The following is a 17,184-nucleotide window of genomic DNA, read 5'->3' on the forward strand; positions in this document are numbered from 1 at the left end:
CTGAGCTATCAGGGAAACACATGAAGCCACATGGCCCTGGGCTTTTGTTTGTTGGAATATTTTTATTACAATTTTGATCTTCTTGTTTGTGATTACTCTGTTTCACACTTTCTATTTCTTCCTGGTATAGGTTTGGAATGTTATACATTTCTAAGAGTTTGTCTATTTCTTCCAGGTTGTCCATTTTATTGACATGCACACAGTGGTCACTTATGATAAGTTGCATTTCTGTGTTGTCATATTTTTTAAATTTCATTTCTAATTTTATTGACTTGAGTCTTCTCCCTTTTATTATTGATTAGTGTGGCATAAGGTTTGTCAATTTTGTTCATTTTCTCCACGAGCCAGCTTTTAGTTTTATGGACATTTTGCTATAATTATCTTTATGATAAATGGTCTGTCTGCAGTGTGGGAGACCTGGGTTTGATCCCTGAGTTGGGAAGATCCTCTGAAGAAAGAAATGACAACCCACTTCCATATTCTTGCCTGAAGAATACCATGGATGGAGGAGCCTGACAGGCTACAGTCCATGGGGTTGCAAAGAGTAGGAAATAACTGAATGACTTCATTTTCACTTTCACTTGCATGGAATATCTTTTTCTAGCCCCTCACTTTTAGTCTGTATGTGTTCTTAGGTGTGAAATCGATCTCTTGTAGACAGCATATATAGGAGTCTTGCTTTTATATCCATCTATGTCTTTTGCTTGGAGCATTCATCCCTTACACATTTAAGGTAATTATTGAAATGTATGATCATGTTGCCATTTACTTTATTGCTTTGCATTTGTTTTTGTAGGTTCTTTCTGTTTGTGTTTCCTGTCTAGATAATTTCCTTTAGCATTTGTTGCAGAGTTGCTTTGGTGGTGTAGAATTCTCTTAACTTTTGCTTGTTGCTTGTCTCTAAAGCTTTTGGTTTTTCCTTTGAATCTGAATGAGATACTTGCTATATAGGGTAATCTTGGTTGTAGGTTTTTCCCTTTCATCACTTTAAGTATACCCTGCCATTCCATTCTGTCCTGCAGAGTTTCTGTTGAAAGGTCATCTTTTAGCCTTATGTTACTTTTCCCTTGCTGCTTTTATTATTAAAAATATTCTCTCTTCTCCAAATAAGTGTGTGAATCTCTTTCAGTGTTCTTGTCTGATGAGAATATTTTACCACTAGTCTAGGAGTTTTGTCTTCTGTCCTGTTTGTTCTGTGAAGTCTTAAGGCTACTGTAAGGGATTGGGACTGAACCCCAGAGGCAGAAGATTCAGCTCCAGGAATTTGGACCACCAGAGAACTCCTGACCCCATGGAATATTACAGTCAAGAGCCCTTCAAAAGGCCTCCATCTCAACACTAAGAACAAGTGGCTATGAGCTACTTCTCAGCTCATAAGTGCGGTTTGGAATGATCTCTGTGGTGAATTTTCTCCATTTCTCTTTCTGAGAACCTGTCTTGCTGCCCTCTGAGGTTCCAAAGATTCCCCTCCCTGACCTGGCCTGTGACACCTTTGTTTGTGGAAACTTTTCCTCTTTTATGACTCCATCCTTGGGGTGCAGGTCCCTATCCTGAATTCCTTTGTCTCCCTTTTTGCATTTATCTTTCCCCCCACCCCATTCCAAGGAGATTGGTTTGCCTTTTTGGAAGTCTGGGGAACTCTACCAGAATGCAAAAGATATTCTGTGGGAGTTTTTCCGTATGCAGATGATTCTTTTATATATTTGTAAGGGAGAAGGTGGTATCCCAATTCTATTCCTCTGCCATTTTGCAGGTCCCCCTACTTTATCTATTTTTGAAAGAGAAATATTGAAGTTTCCAACTCTAACTGTGGATTTATCTGTTTTTCTTTCAGTTCTATCAGTTTTTGCTTTCCACATTTGGTAGCTAAACTTACTGATGCAAATATATTTAGAACTGCCAAGTCTTTGTGGTCGATTCATCCTTTTCTAGTTCTCTAATGTTTTCCTCTGTCTCTGGCAACTCTCTTAGCTGAAGTCTATTTTGTCTGATATTATTATTACTCTTTGTGCCTTTTTTGGATTAATATTTACATGATACTTAGTTTTCCATGTTTTTACTTTGTATGTATTTCCATTGTCATAGTTAACAGGAATGAAATCTGTAGAGAGCATAGCATAGCATCTGTTTTTTAATCTACTCTGTCAATCCTTCAGTTATCTACTGACAGCATTTATATTTAATGTAATTATTAAGGCTTAAATAAAATTTTCTCTCTTCTTTTCATTTTCTTTGTTTTCTGCTTTTCATTTTCCTTTTTCTCTTTGACTGTGGATTTATTGAACAATATTTAGATTGTATTTGGATTTAGTCTATTGTTTTGAGTATATCTCATTGTATATTTCTATTAGTACTTTCTCTTCCTACTGCTACATATATTTTGACATAACACAGTTTATTGGTATCCAGTCTTTTACAAATTCATGGGAAGTTAGAAAATTTAACTCCTCTTATATACCATGCACTCTGATATTGAGAATTTTCATTGAGTTTTATACTTTAGTTGTTGTTTTGCAATCCTAACATCATTTTATTTTACTTTCTGTGTTCAATTTATTTACAGATACTTTACTTTTTGTTTCTATAAAGCCTATACTTACTTGGTGAAGAATTTTTACTGTGATTGGCTTAGTTTTTTATTGGCTAATTCTACATCTTTGTCATCTCAGCATTAGTATCTGTTGGTTGTCTTTTCATTCAAGGCAAAGGAGAGTGTTCCCCGATTTTAATGAGGTGATTGATTTTTCTATTGAAACCTGAACATCTTAGGCATTATGTTATTAACCTTCTGTTTTAACTTGTCTAACAAGAGAATAGAGGATACCATCTCATTTCTGCCAGGTGTAGGTAGAAATAGCCCATTAACACCTGAGAGAGACTCTTGTTATTGCTGGGCACTATTGAGCACTGGGCCTCTGCTGATACATTCAGTGGGAAGAGTAGAAGAATTGTGTTATTACTCACCACGTGATCCCTTTTGACATGGACTGATGGCTTCATTACTGTTGAGCATGGACAAAAGTCTTGATTTGCCACTAAAATTTCTTTGACGCTATTCATTGGGAAGATGGAGCATTGCCTCATTGCCATTGATTGACAGAAATCACAGGCTCACCAGGTAGTTGTTATTGACACTGGGTAGGGGCAGGTATCCCTGCATAGTGCAATGACTACTTCAGCTTCCTACTTGGTTTTTCTGATATTACCCCAGCAGATATGTTGGGATTCATCACTAGGTTCTGGTGAAGTCAGAAGAGTAGACTTTCCACAAGGCCCTTGCTGATGTCGATGAGTATCATCACCACATTGGACATCCAGTTTGTTTCTGTGGCATTGGCTAGAATAGAACAATTATTTTAAAAGTGCTTTCTGTGTTCCTAGGTTGACATTTTCTTGATCATTGATGGAGAGAACTGGCTTTTGTGTATTTTTTAAAAAATCTGTACTTATTGCCATTTGTATTCACTGATTTATTCATCTCTAAGTCTGGGATATTAAAAAAAAGAAAGAAAGAAGGAAAGAAAGAAACTTACTATTGCACCTCTTTTTTTTTTTTTTTTGATCCTAAAGTACCTTGATGATCTGCTACATTTCCCCACCACCGTTTCGTCTTCTTATATTGTTTTTAGCAAAGTGTTTAAGGTTTCTAATTTTATTTAGTAGAAGAAATAAGAAAATTATGTCTACTTCATCTTCCCATAAGCAGGCATAATTCTTTATCCATTTTTACTAGAAGTCATTAGTTTCCAACAATTTAAAAGCTTATTTTTAGCTTAATCCATTTTTTTTCTCAATACATTTCTTCCTTTATTTGTTTATTTTGGTTTTGTTGGTTGTCTGCAGTCTTGAAAGGAGATACCCACATTTTGGTTAAGGTTCAATTATTACTTTAGATAAGTGAGTGTGGCAAATTTTTAGAATATTGGACTAACTTTTAGAGTTAGAACATCATCCTAAAGTAAATTTTTAGAGAAGGTAAATGAAGATTTTGCTGTTTTGAAAGTTCTTTATCAACGTATAAGATTGTGTATAGATTTATAGCTCTAAAATGTATACGTATTTTACTGTTTATTATGGTATTTGATTACCTATTCATTGCCTGACAATCCAGAGATATTAAAGTCAGCCCAGTTGCCAAGCCAGTATAACATGAGGCAAAGACTTTATTGTTGTTCATCATAAAAGAGTCCTGGGATCTAGCACCATGCCTAGTACACCTGGTAAACCAATGAAATTTTGGTGAATAAATAAATAAAATGACTGCCACCCTTATTCCTAGAATATAGCTACTTAATGCTCTTATGATGTGAATTATAAAAATGTGCTTACTTGTTACTTTGAAGTTGAATTGAGATTCCCAAAGCTTTTGTTGGAAGAAGAATGCATGACTATGGTTAATATCCAGTGGTTTAAGGTTCCTTCTTAAAAATTTTATGAATTATTTAAGCAAATAACAACAATTAAAGCTTCTAAGAACAGCAGAAGACCTAATATTATAAGACACCTGGAGAAAAGGCTGAGAGAACAGAGTTAAGGAATTAGAGCTGTTGAAGGGTAGAGGAACAAATACTACATGGTGTTATGAATGTTATGCACCTTTCACATTCCCTATGCCCCAGTTTATTAATATAAGTATAAGGTTAATTCCATTGATCCTCAGTGGATTTTGAATTATTTGAGGATTTTTTTTTAAGTGCCTAAAATTTGAGGGACAGAAATAGGAGTCACCAGAAGCCTTCAGGTTATCTTTCATTTTCCATTAGCTCCTGGAGCATGCCTTGCTTATCCATCCTAAATTTCTCTGTCTCTGACACATAGTAGAAGCTGAGTAAATGGTTATTGATTAAATATTAATATTTGCTATTTATATATTATGCTTTTAAGTTTCCCTTTCTTAAGTTGAGAAACTGCAACCTAGAGGAACTGTTTTATTCATCCCAGATAGCACAGGAAATGTTCAGTCATAATTTCTAGATAGCCTTACTTACCACATCTCTAGACTGTGGAATGGTATGTGTTTTAAGTTTATTATAAGATGTTTCAATGCAATAAATATACTTGATAAAATATTAAAGTGTCAAATAAATGATGCACAAAAGTAGCAATTAATGCTCACAGGAACAAAACTAAATAATCTAAAAATTAAAGAGAAAAAAAGAAAGAAAAAACATAAACAGGAACAAAGAGGACTTTCTAAAAAATACACATATCTTCTTTCCATTCAGATTTCCCCAATGCTAATTTGAAGCATTAAATCAAAGAGGTTTCAAATAAATAAAATAGGCTCCTAGGCTCTTCAGTGGTATGCTCAGAAGAAGTAAAAATGTATATATTAGAGTGATCAGGATATTGATTAAATATCAGCATTTGCCAACATGTTTTCCAAAGTTAACATGAACAATAGCAGTTAAAATCTAAGGCAAGATTTAACAGCAAATAGAGAGCCCCAGAAATTCGTCATGGATATCTGAGGATTTATCATTGCTAACAGAGATTAGCAATAGTATAATAGTAACAGATGTGTTTGATTAAACAAACAACAACAAAATAATGACTCAGTTCAGTTCAGTCGCTCATTCGTGTCCGACTCTTTGCAACCCCATGAATCGCAGCACGTCAGGCCTCCCGGTCCATCACCAACTCCCAGAGTACACTCAAACTCACGTCCATTGAGTCGGTGATGCCATCCAGCCATCTCATCCTCTGTCGTCCCCTTCTCCTTCTGTCCCCAGTCCCTCCCAGTATCAGAGTCTTTTCCAATGAGTCAGCTCTTCGCATGAGGTGGCCAAAGTACTGGAGTTTCAGCTTTAGCATCATTCTTTCCAAAGAAATCCCAAGGCTGATCTTCAGAATGGACTGGTTGGATCTCCTTGCAGTCCAAGGGACTCTCAAGAGTCTTATCCAACACCACAGTTCAAAAGCATCAATTCTTTGGTGCTCAGCTTTCTTCAGAGTCCAACTCTCATTTCCATACATGACTACTGGAAAAACCAAAGCCTTGACTAGATGGAACTTTTTTGGCAAAGTAATGTCTCTGCTTTGTAATATGTTATCTAGGTTGGTCATAACTTTCCTTCCAGGGAGTAAGTGTCTTTTAATTCCATGGCTGCAATCACCATCTGCAGTGATTTTGGAGGCCCCCAAAATAAAGTCTGACACCGTTTCCACTGTTTCCCCATCTATTTCCCATGAAGTGATGGGACCAGATGCCATGATCTTCGTTTTCTGAATGTTGAGCTTTAAGCCAGCTTTTGTCACTCTCCTCTTTCATTTTCATCAAGAGGCTCTTCAGTTCCTCTTCACATTCTGCCATAAGGGTGGTGTCATCTGCATATCTGAGGTTATTGATATTTCTCCCAGCAATCTTGATTCCAGCTTGTGTTTCTTCCAGCCCAGTGTTTCTCATGATGTACTCTGCATAGAAGTTAAATAAGCAGGGTGACAATATACAGCCTTGACGTACTCCTTTTCCTATTTGGAACCAGTCTGTTGTTCCTTGTCCAGTTCTAACTGTTGTTCCTGACTTGCATACAGAGGCAGGTTAGGTGGTCTGGTATGCCCATTTCTTTCAGAATTTTCCTGTTTATTGTGATCCACACAATCAAAGGCTTTGGCATAGTCAATAAAGCAAAAATAGATGCTTTTCTGGAAATCTCTTTCTTTTTCCATGATCCAGTGGATGTTGGCAATTTGATCTCTGGTTCCTCTGCCTTTTCTAAAACCAGCTTGAACATCTGCAAGTTCACTGTTCATATATTGCTGAAGCCTGGCTTGGAGAATTTTGAGCATTATTTTACTAGTGTGTGAGATGAATGCAATTGTGTGGTAGTTTGAACATTCTTTGGCATTACCTTTCTTTTGAATTGAAATGAAAACTGACCTTTTCCAGTCCTGTGGCAACTGCTGAGTTTTCCAAATTTGCTGGCATATTGAGTGCAGCACTTCACAGCATCATCTTTCAGGATTTGAAATAGCTCAACTGGAATTCCATCTCCTCCACTAGTTTTGTACATAGTGATGCTTTCTAAGGCCCACTTGACTTCACATTCCAGGATATCTGGCTCTAGGTGATGGATCACACCATTATGATTATCTTGGTCATGAATCTATTTTTTGTACAGTTCTTCCGTGTATTCTTGCCACCTCTTCTTATTATCTTCTGCTTCGGTTAGGTCCATATCATTTTTGTCCTTTATTGAACCCATCTCTGCGTGAAATGTTCCCTTGGTATCTCTAATTTTCTTGAAGAGATCTCTAGTTTCCCATTCTGTGTTTTCGTCTATTCATTTGCATTGATTGATGAGGAAGTCTTTCTTATCTCTTCTTGCTGTTCTTCAGAACTCTGCACATTCAGATGCTTATATCTTTCCTTTTTTCCTTTGTTTTTCGCTTCTCTTCTTTTCACAGCTATTTGTAAGGCCTCCCCAGACAGCCATTTTGCTATTTTGCATTTCTTTTTCCATGGGGGCGGTCTTGATCCCTGTCTCCTGTAGAATGTCACAAACCTCATTCCATAGTTCATCAGGCACTCTATCCATCAGATTTAGTCCCTTAAATCTATTTCTCACTTCCACTGTATAATCATAAGGGATTTGATTTAGGTCATACCTGAATGGTCTAGTGGTTTCCCCTACATTCTTGAATTTAAGTCTGAATTTGGTAATAAGGAATTCATGATCTGAGCCACAGTCAGCTCCCAGTCATGTTTTTGCTGACTGTATAGAGCTTCTCCATCTTTGGCTGCAAATAATATAATCAACCTGATTTTGGTGTTGACCATCTGGTGATGTCCATGTGTAGAGTCTTCTCTTGTGTCGTTGGAAGAGGGTGTTTTCTATGACCAGTGTGTTCTCTTGGCAAAACTCTATTAGCCTTTGCCCTGTTTCAGTCCATATTCCAAGGCCAAATTTGCCTGTTATTCCAGGTATCTCTTGACTTCCTACTTTTGCATTCCAGTTCCCTATAATGAAATGGACATCTTTTTTGGGTGTTAGTTCTAAAAGGTTTTGTAGATCTTCATAGAACCGTTCAACTTCCGCTTCTTCAGCATTACGGGTTGGGGTGTAGACTCAGATTACTGTGATATTGAATGGTTTGCCTTGGAAACAAACAGAGATCATTCTGTCATTTTTGAGATTGCATCCAAGTACTGCATTTCAGACTCTTTTGTTGACCATGATATCTACTCTATTTCTTCTAAGGGATTCCTGCCCACAGTAGTAGATATAATGGTATGTGAGTTAAATTCACCCATTCCAGTTGATTTTAGTTCGCTGATTCCTAGAATGTTGACATTCACTCTTGCCATCTCCTGTTTGACTACTTCCAATTTGCCTTGATTCATGGGCCTAATATTCCAGGTTCCTAGGCAATATTGCTCTTTACAGCATCAGACCATGCTTCTATCACCAGTCACATCCACAACTGAGTATTGTTTTTGCTTTGGCTCAGTCCCTTCATTCTTTCTGGAGTTATTTCTCCACTGATCTCTGGTAGCATAATGGATAATATAAATAATGACAAATCAATATAAATACCAGCTAAAATGATGACAGTTCCATTATACTTAAATTTTATTAGTAATTTAATTTTAAAAGACAAAAACTTTAAAAATGATATATATAAATTGATTGTGGTACCAATTCTAAACTGTGATGAAGGAATAGGGAGCTTATGATACATCAAGTGATTCTCAGGCACCAGCTAGGTGTCCTACAATTCAATTCGATTTCTGACATTGTCTACTTGGAGATTGTGTAACGAAACTCAAGTTCCTATGTCTGAGGCACAGCAAGGCCAGAAAGACCAAAATTTTAGGGTGTGCAGCACAGAAATGTTCATTGCAGGGCCAAAAAGGGAGAACAGGTAGCTTGTGCTCAAAAATCCCACATTTCCTGATGGATTTGGGGGAAAGTTTTATTTTTTATTATTTTTATTTTTGGCTGCACTGGGTTCTCATTTCTGCACATGAGCTTTCTCTGTTCTTGTGTCTCATGGATTCAGTAGTTGTCACGTGTGGGCTCCGTAGTTATGCATATGGACTTAGTAGCCCTGTGGTATGTAGAATCTTCTTGGAACAGGGATTGAATACATGTCTCCTACATTGGAACGCAGATTCCCAAACCCTGAACAACCAGGACATTCCAGGAAAAGTTTTTATAGGATAAATTTGGGATTAGGTTTATAAGGCATGTTATTTCCTTCTGATTCATTGGTGGTGAGATAAAAGGAAGTTCTCCAGGAATCTTGTGCTCAGCCTGAAGTTATCATCTTCTACCTGGATGGGGACCTTACTCTCTACATTGGAACTCAAAGGCATTGTTGTGTATATTCCCTGAGGAGGAACCAGGAGCCTGGTCCAAGACTGCACTACTGTTTCTTGACTGCACCTCCCTTATCTCTGTGTTCCTTCTGTTCCATGATTAGCAATTATTTGAATCTGTTCTTTCGATCTCAGGGGAGGTTAATTAGGCTGAATGAGGCCTATTTCCCACAAACAAGAAACAAGGGACGAAAAGGATTTGTATCCAGGAGCCCTACAGGGTCCTGTCTCATATTCAATAGCATCAATTTCACAGGGTAAAGTTTCTGCCACCCTACCCCACCCCCTACCCAGTTCTGATACCAGTTGTAAGCTCAGGGTATTATCTGTGCATCTGACTGAACAGGCATAGATTAGAGGTTTCCATGATCCCCTACTTGATCTTCAAATATCACTCACAAATCCAGGTACTGTATTTCTAACCAAGTGGCTATAAATTAGAGGTTTGATTAATTTGCTAGGGCAGTGCACATTTACTTACCAGATTACTAATTTATTAAAAAAGGATGTAACTCAGAAATAGCCAGATGAAAAAGATGTATATGGCAAGATGTGGGAAAAGGGCTTGGATTTCTCACTGATACCAAGCAGGACCTCGTGGGCTGTTGGGCACATATCCTTTCTGCTTCTTCCGTTTGTGTGATTACAGAAAATAGGCTTCATTCAGCCTCCATGATCTTCCATAAGTTCCAAAGGGAAGGTTCTGGCAGTTGTTAATTAAGGAAGGGAGGGAATGCCAGACAAGGGAGAAACAAATAGTCGAGAGAAATATAGTCGAGCCTTGGGGCAGCGGCCTAGTTCCCCATCAAGGGATTCACATAACAATGTCTTTGAACCATTTTTCAGATACTGAAATCTCCTCTAGGTAGCAGAAGCTAACAATTAATTATGCTGCCCACAAACATGTAGACCCCAGAAGAGTGAACCTGGAAGTTGATGAAGTTGACTCCTGCTTACCTCACCACTAATGCATCAAGAATGAAAGGCTGTCACTATCTTGATCATTATTACAAAATCCTGATCATGAGTCCTGACTGTAAGACGTCTCCCTATTCCCCAGGGAGCAAGTTCTTGGGGCACTAGCCTACTGTGTTCCTTCTTTGCCTGGCAAAAATAAAGCTTCTCTTGCTCTGTCCTCTATAACTATGACTATGACTCTGTATAGAATATTCAGTATTAATGCACAGAGAGCCAAGATTATGGCATCACCTTGCCCCCTTCAGGTGAGTCACTCTCCCAGCACCTCTATATGTTCACCAGTCTGGAAGCTCTCTGAACAGCTTCCTTTTGAATTTTTATGGAAAATTCCATTTATAGACATAACTGATTAAATCATTGGTCATAGGCAATTGATTTACTCTTCATTCCCTCCTCTCTCTCTCCTAAAGTCAGGGGTGGGAAATGAAAATCCCAGCCCTCTAACCACATGATTTCCCCCTCGGAAATCAGCTCCCCAGATTGTGAGCTTTCCAAAAGTCACTTCATTCAAATAAAAAAAAAAGACATCTTTATCATTCTTGACACTTGTAATTCCAATTTATGAAAATGCAGTGGTTTGGGGAGCTGTGAGTTAGGAACTTTGTACAAAGATCAAATATATATGAGAAATGTAATTTGGTCATCTGACTGACCAAATGTATATTCCTTAAAAATCACAGTATTACTTACCTGAACCATAAGGAAAACATAATTTTCAGAGTCAAACATTTTAATTTTAAAGTTTGGGATTAATGGGACAATGGAAGATGGCTGTTATTGAAGAAGAAATATTTAACAAAATGAGCTATGTGAACTTGGCCAAATTTTTCAACTTCTATGTTGTTCTATATTCTTATTTCAAAAAAGCATGACATTCACAACATAGATCTATTGCTACAATTCGGTTAAACTCAATAGAACTCTTAATGACCTATCTTAGAGCTCTCTCCCACTTATTTTTTTTTCCCCCATCTCTTTCATATTGGTTTCCCTGACAAGCCTGCTTTGAGATGGAAATTATCATGAATAAAGTTTGTTGAAGGATGCTATGAGTCATCACCTAGAGGTGATTTTTGGGGGCAGAATAGACAGAACCTTGTCTGCAACATAGTCTCAACAAACCTTTCAGCTGACCTCATTATGACTTCTGAAGGTGAGATGACTATTCAGAATTGTTCCAAATTAGGCTGCATCCTGATCAGTTATACCTTATATAGACCAGTTATTCATTACAAACTGCCTGAGAATGGGACTTACCTTTGAATGAGGGCACTCCCTTTACTTGACAGCATCTCAGCACAGCTGTAAGTATCTTAGCTATGAAGGTCACCTCAGCTCACTGACATAGCTGACACTCTTTTTGACACTGAAAGTAAAAGATGTGAGTATTCTTGGCATGTTTTATAGATAAGGCATGGTTACTTATTATACCACTGAAAAATGAGATGAGATATCATATTTTGAGAAGAATATAAAAAGCATAGAAAACCATGTAGCAGATCCCAGGCCTCTATTGCAATTTTTTTTTTTTCCTTCTAGAATACAAATCCCTACTCTTGCAAAGCCGTCCTCAGTCAGCAGTGTTGTAGTCAATTGATTTGGGGATGTGACACAGTCTTTACTCATTTTGGAAAACTCAGGCTATTAGAAGAAAGAACAGTACTATATATACTTAAAAACAGGTTCAGTGGTATGATTTCATAAATACACACCCTCCTGTCTCATTTTCATGAAGATCTCAAGGGTAAAACTGTCAGAGAGCATTACTGAAACACTTCTGCATCAGAAAAACAACAAAACTCATAAGACTCAGTATAAAATTATTATTACTTTAAGTGTTATTTCTTTTATAGCTACATGAATGCCTTATAGTGGTTTCAGTAAATAAAATACATGATATAAAATAAATGTATATAAAATATGAGAACTAAAGAGCTTACACTATAAAAACTAGACTACAAATGAACTGCAGGTGTTAAAAAATGAGGATGATGCTGACTTTAGAAGATTGGAAACAAAGAAGGAAAAGAAGTAATCTAGTTCTGAAACTTGGATGGTGCTAAAAGATGAAATTTATTCAACCATTTCACTGCCATTTAGAACATAGGAGATAGTCAAGCCATACAAATAAAAATCAGCCTATTATAGACAGAAAATAAAACATGCATTTTTAAAAAGTCACCAACACGAGTGCTAGGATACAGTGGAAAATAAATACAAATTTCTTTTTCTCCCATACTGCCCCACTTTTATCAGCCTCCTCACCAATTTCTTTCACAAATTTCTCTTCAAATACTCTGTTCTTTCCTCCTGTATATTCCTCTTATTTTTTGCACACACAACTAGAACAGGGCTCTTTAATATAGAATTTTTCACACTTTCAATGTCATATCTTAGTGATTACTCCACAAGCATGCTATCCTCAAGTCACTTCAAACTCCTATAGTTACCCAAAGAATATTTGCAATTCTAAATCCATATTTCAGAAAAGGAAAAATAAAATTTAAAAAAAATCTTTCTACTATTTTGCTGCCTTCAATTCTTTTAAAAATGGATAAAACCCTTTAAAGTTGCTCACTCATCTTAGACATTTGTCATTTTAGATTTCTGGGCTTCCCAGATGGTTCTGTCATAAAGGACCCTCCTGCCAATAAAGGACACATAAGACACATGGGTTCGATTCCTGGGTCAGGACCATCCCTGGAGAAGGAAATGTGAACCCACTTCAGTACTGTTGCCTGGAAAATTCCATGGACAGTGGAGTCTGGCTGGAACAGTCCATAGGAGTAGCAAAGAGTTGGGCATGACTGAGCTCACACACACACACACATACACACACACACACACACACACACACACACACACACATACACACACAGGCTTGGTTATGCATCTTTCCTTGTTCTAACAACAAACTGCTCTCACCCATTGTCATATACCCTACTGTTGGCTCATGGTCATAGTTGATCTATTTATTTTAATTCCACAGGAGCCTGAGCTTAGCTCATTTTTTTTCTACAAGGCTTTCATTCTATCTCTCAAGTTCACTCTGTGCCCCATATACTCTTCTTATTTTCTATTTATTCTCTTCCAAACACAAAGTCAAGTTCATGGCTTCAACTTGGCAAACCTCAGTTAATGATCTCAACTTGTATGTGTGTGTTTATAGTCTTCTTCATCATATAAACATTAACATAAAAATCATTTTCCATTCTTTGTGCTACTAGAAAAAAAATTTTTCTAGGTCAATTATTAACCAAAAATTCTTGGCTTGCTGAATTCTTTGTCCTGACCTCTGGAAGCAGAATACCTTTACTCTCTCTGGAATAAGAATGGAGTGCATGGAGTTTATACAGAAACTGCAGAGGATAGAAAGTGATTCCAGGAAGAAGAAAGGGAGAGGCAACCCTAACACTAGCCCAAGCCCTAACCATAAGGGAAAAGGAAAGATTGGTGACTTCAGATTGGTATTAAGCTTGAAGTGAAAGTGAAAGTGAAGTCATGTCTGACTCTTTGCAACCCCATGGACTGTAGCCTATCAGGCTCTTCCATTCATGGGATTTTCCAAGCAAGAGTGCTAGAGTGGATTGCCATTTCCTTCTTCAGGGGATCTTCCCAACCCAGGAATCAAACCTGGGTCTCCCACATTGCAGGCAGATGCTTTACCGTCTGAGCCACCAGGGAAGCCCTGGGATTAAGCTTAATCCTATGGAAAAACTCAAAGGTCACCTTAATAAACTTCTTCAGTTCAGTTCAGTTCAGTTACTCAGTCATGTCAGACTCTTTGCGACTCCATGGACTGCAGCACTACAGGCCTCCCTGTCCATCACCAGCTCCCGGAGTTGACTTAAAGTCATTGAGTCCATGATGCCATCCAACCATCTTGTCCTTTGCCGTCCCCTTCTCCTCCTGCCTTCAATCCCAGCACCAGGGTCTTTTCAAATTAGTCAGTCTTCACATTAGGCGGCCAAAGTATTGGAGTTTCAGCGTCAACATCAGTCCTTCCAATGAACATTCAGGACTGATCTCCATTAGGATGGACTGGTTGGATCTCCTTGCGGTCCAAGGGACTCTCAAGAGTTTTCTCCAATACCACAGTTCAAAAGCATCAATTCTTTGGCTCTCAGCTCTCTTTATAGTCCAACTCTCACATCCATACATGACTATGGGAAAAACCATAGCCTTGACTAGGATACACTTCTTGCTAAGGGTCAAAAAGATAAAACTATTTACCTCCCAACATCTGTCTTTCGTTGTTTAAGGGCTTCCCCAAGAAGGACATTTGTTTACATACAACAGATTCCTGCAACCTGAGAGAAACACTCTAACAAAGATGCAGATGCTGGTCATTAGAATTCAGACTAGAATGCAAGGACAGTGAGTAGGCTGAAGGCATATGGATGGAATATCAATAGCATCTGCCATAATCCAATAATAAGTACATTCTTGGCTCATTTCACATTATGGCTTAAAATATGGGATCTTCCCAGTCTCCCCCCTTGTCTTCACATATCTCACAGAGCATATGTTCTACCACTAATTTACTTCATTAGTTTTGACTAACACAATACATAAAACAGTGCTAAGAATGATAAATGCAAGTCAATGTCTTTAAAAGCCTCTATTACTTGTATTTTATTGTTTATCCCATTATGATACTCTGTTAGATTAAGGTCCCTTGTTATCAGTGCTACTACCCCTTACATACAGAAAGTGAAAGTGAAAGTTGCTCAGTCATGTCTGACTCTTTGCGGCCCCATGGGCTGTACTGTTCATGGAATTCTCCAGCCAGGACACTGGAGTGGGTAACCTTTCCCTTCTCCATGGGATCTTCCAAGCCCACGGATCAAACACAGGTCTTTCACATTGCAGCGGATGATTTACCAGGTGAGCTGCAAGGGAAGCCCATACAGACTTTGGTATAAATGGCTGAAAAACAGTAAACAGGTAACACTGTTCCTAATCTAATCTCTCTTCATCTCTCCTGTATTTTTTAAAGCAAACTGCATTTTAATAACATAAATATGATTCAAGATTATTGACACAAGGCATGACAATCCAGAGTATTAAAAATGATTTGTTCTTCTCAATCAGATATAAAACAATAAGGACACTAAATATAGCTAGTTAGAATATAGCTAGAAGTTCGGGTGCACCTGGGGGACAAGGAGAGAGGCTTAGAGAGGGATCAGCATGTTATTAGGCAACATTAGGGAACCTATTAGAGCATGAATCAATGGCCACTATGGAGAGAATTAATAAACAAACAATGGAGCATAAATGCCACCCTCTTCAGATTCTGTAGATACTGATTTGAGCACCCATACTTAGATATCGAGGATTTTTAGAGAAATAAATGCATTCACTGGACTCTTCCTCTTTCCCTGTTCACAGAAGTTATATTTTAAGTCCATCTGAAAAGGGTGTTCTGCATAGTTTCAGAGCTGGTATCTTTCAAAAACCCCAGAGAAGTTTCCTGCTGGATTGGGAAAGAATTTGAGGTCCTTTCACAGTGGGAAAAACTGTTAGGAAATAAGAAATCTTTTTGTTATTACTCTGGTAGCTTTTTAATCTTGCTGTTTGTTTAATACAACTTGTGTTATCACAATTGTTAACCACAGGATGAGGTTCCTCTGAGTCAGACTAAAGGCTTGGGGAAAAAAGGTCCAAATTTGACTTATCCTTGTGATACAAAATCCTTACAAATGTGGAATAATGTGTGTGTCCTATCTATATGTGCAGTTGTTTTAACAGATGTTCATGTTTCCCCCTGGCTCTTCAGCAGCAAAAATTTCCCTGATTTGCTGACAGATGGATTTAGAAGAATCAAATGACAATGTTTAAAACTTTTCCTTTCTGGCAAACTAATGTGTGTGTGCACGTACTTGTGTTCTGGAGAAAAATAAGCACAACAAAAAAAGGTTTTTGTAACTAATTAAGCTTTCTGTGAACACTTGCCTCAATTTCTAGAGTCTACTTTAAACAAAGAGTATGAATGACTATAATTAAAAACTCTTCCATGAAGAGAGCGAGATTGCTGAGTCTTTAGAAAGCAGTATCCCTCTGATTAAAATGTCCATTTTCTTTTCTTTAATATTTATCTATGTGGAGAGACTAATTAGAAATAAAGTATGAACATGATTATCAAACACTAATGAGTGTCTATTTTGAATATATTTCTAAATGATATACAAAATGAGATGTTTTGATACTTCTGCCCTTTAGCAAAGGAAAGATAAACAGAAGAGGACTCAGTTTCCAAGGTCAAAGCCAAACTGGATAACATGAAATTTTTGAAGAGAAAGACTCTATATAAGAACATATTGTAGGAAAATATAGATGGCCAGTGATATCTTCCAGTTAGCATAGTCACTAGGTCAAATCGCTATCCCGGAAAAGCACACTCATACACATATACACACTTTACATAAACTAGTGAAATTTGATTGAATTACCAAATCAAATGAGGCAGTGGTGCTCAAGTGTGATGAGATACAGTCTTAAAATAACCCATAATATATCTCAGCAGGAACTACTTAGTTTAATATCTTTTCCTTGAGTGTGAGAGAATGTAAATCTAGATCCTGGGCTTCCTATTTGGTGGGGAAGATGTGAAGTAGGAAATAGATGGGTCCAGGCTGAGCAATTGCAACCAATCTCCTGCTAACACTTTGAGACAAGAGCAGGTGCACTGGGCTCTGATTGGGTGGAAGACAAAATGATTGCAATTTCCTCAATCTTGAGGTTAAAAGCATTTTCCAGAATAACTCATGTGCAGAGAAGTTCCTCAGTCGAGGGAGAGGCCAATGAAGGGAGGAACTATCATCCCATAATACGTCTCCCCAGCCCCCAGAAAGCTTCAAATTGGAATGCATCTTGGCTGA

Source organism: Ovis canadensis, chromosome 2 (genome assembly GCF_042477335.2).
Source record: "Ovis canadensis isolate MfBH-ARS-UI-01 breed Bighorn chromosome 2, ARS-UI_OviCan_v2, whole genome shotgun sequence".
Classification (NCBI taxonomy): Eukaryota; Metazoa; Chordata; class Mammalia; order Artiodactyla; family Bovidae; genus Ovis; species Ovis canadensis.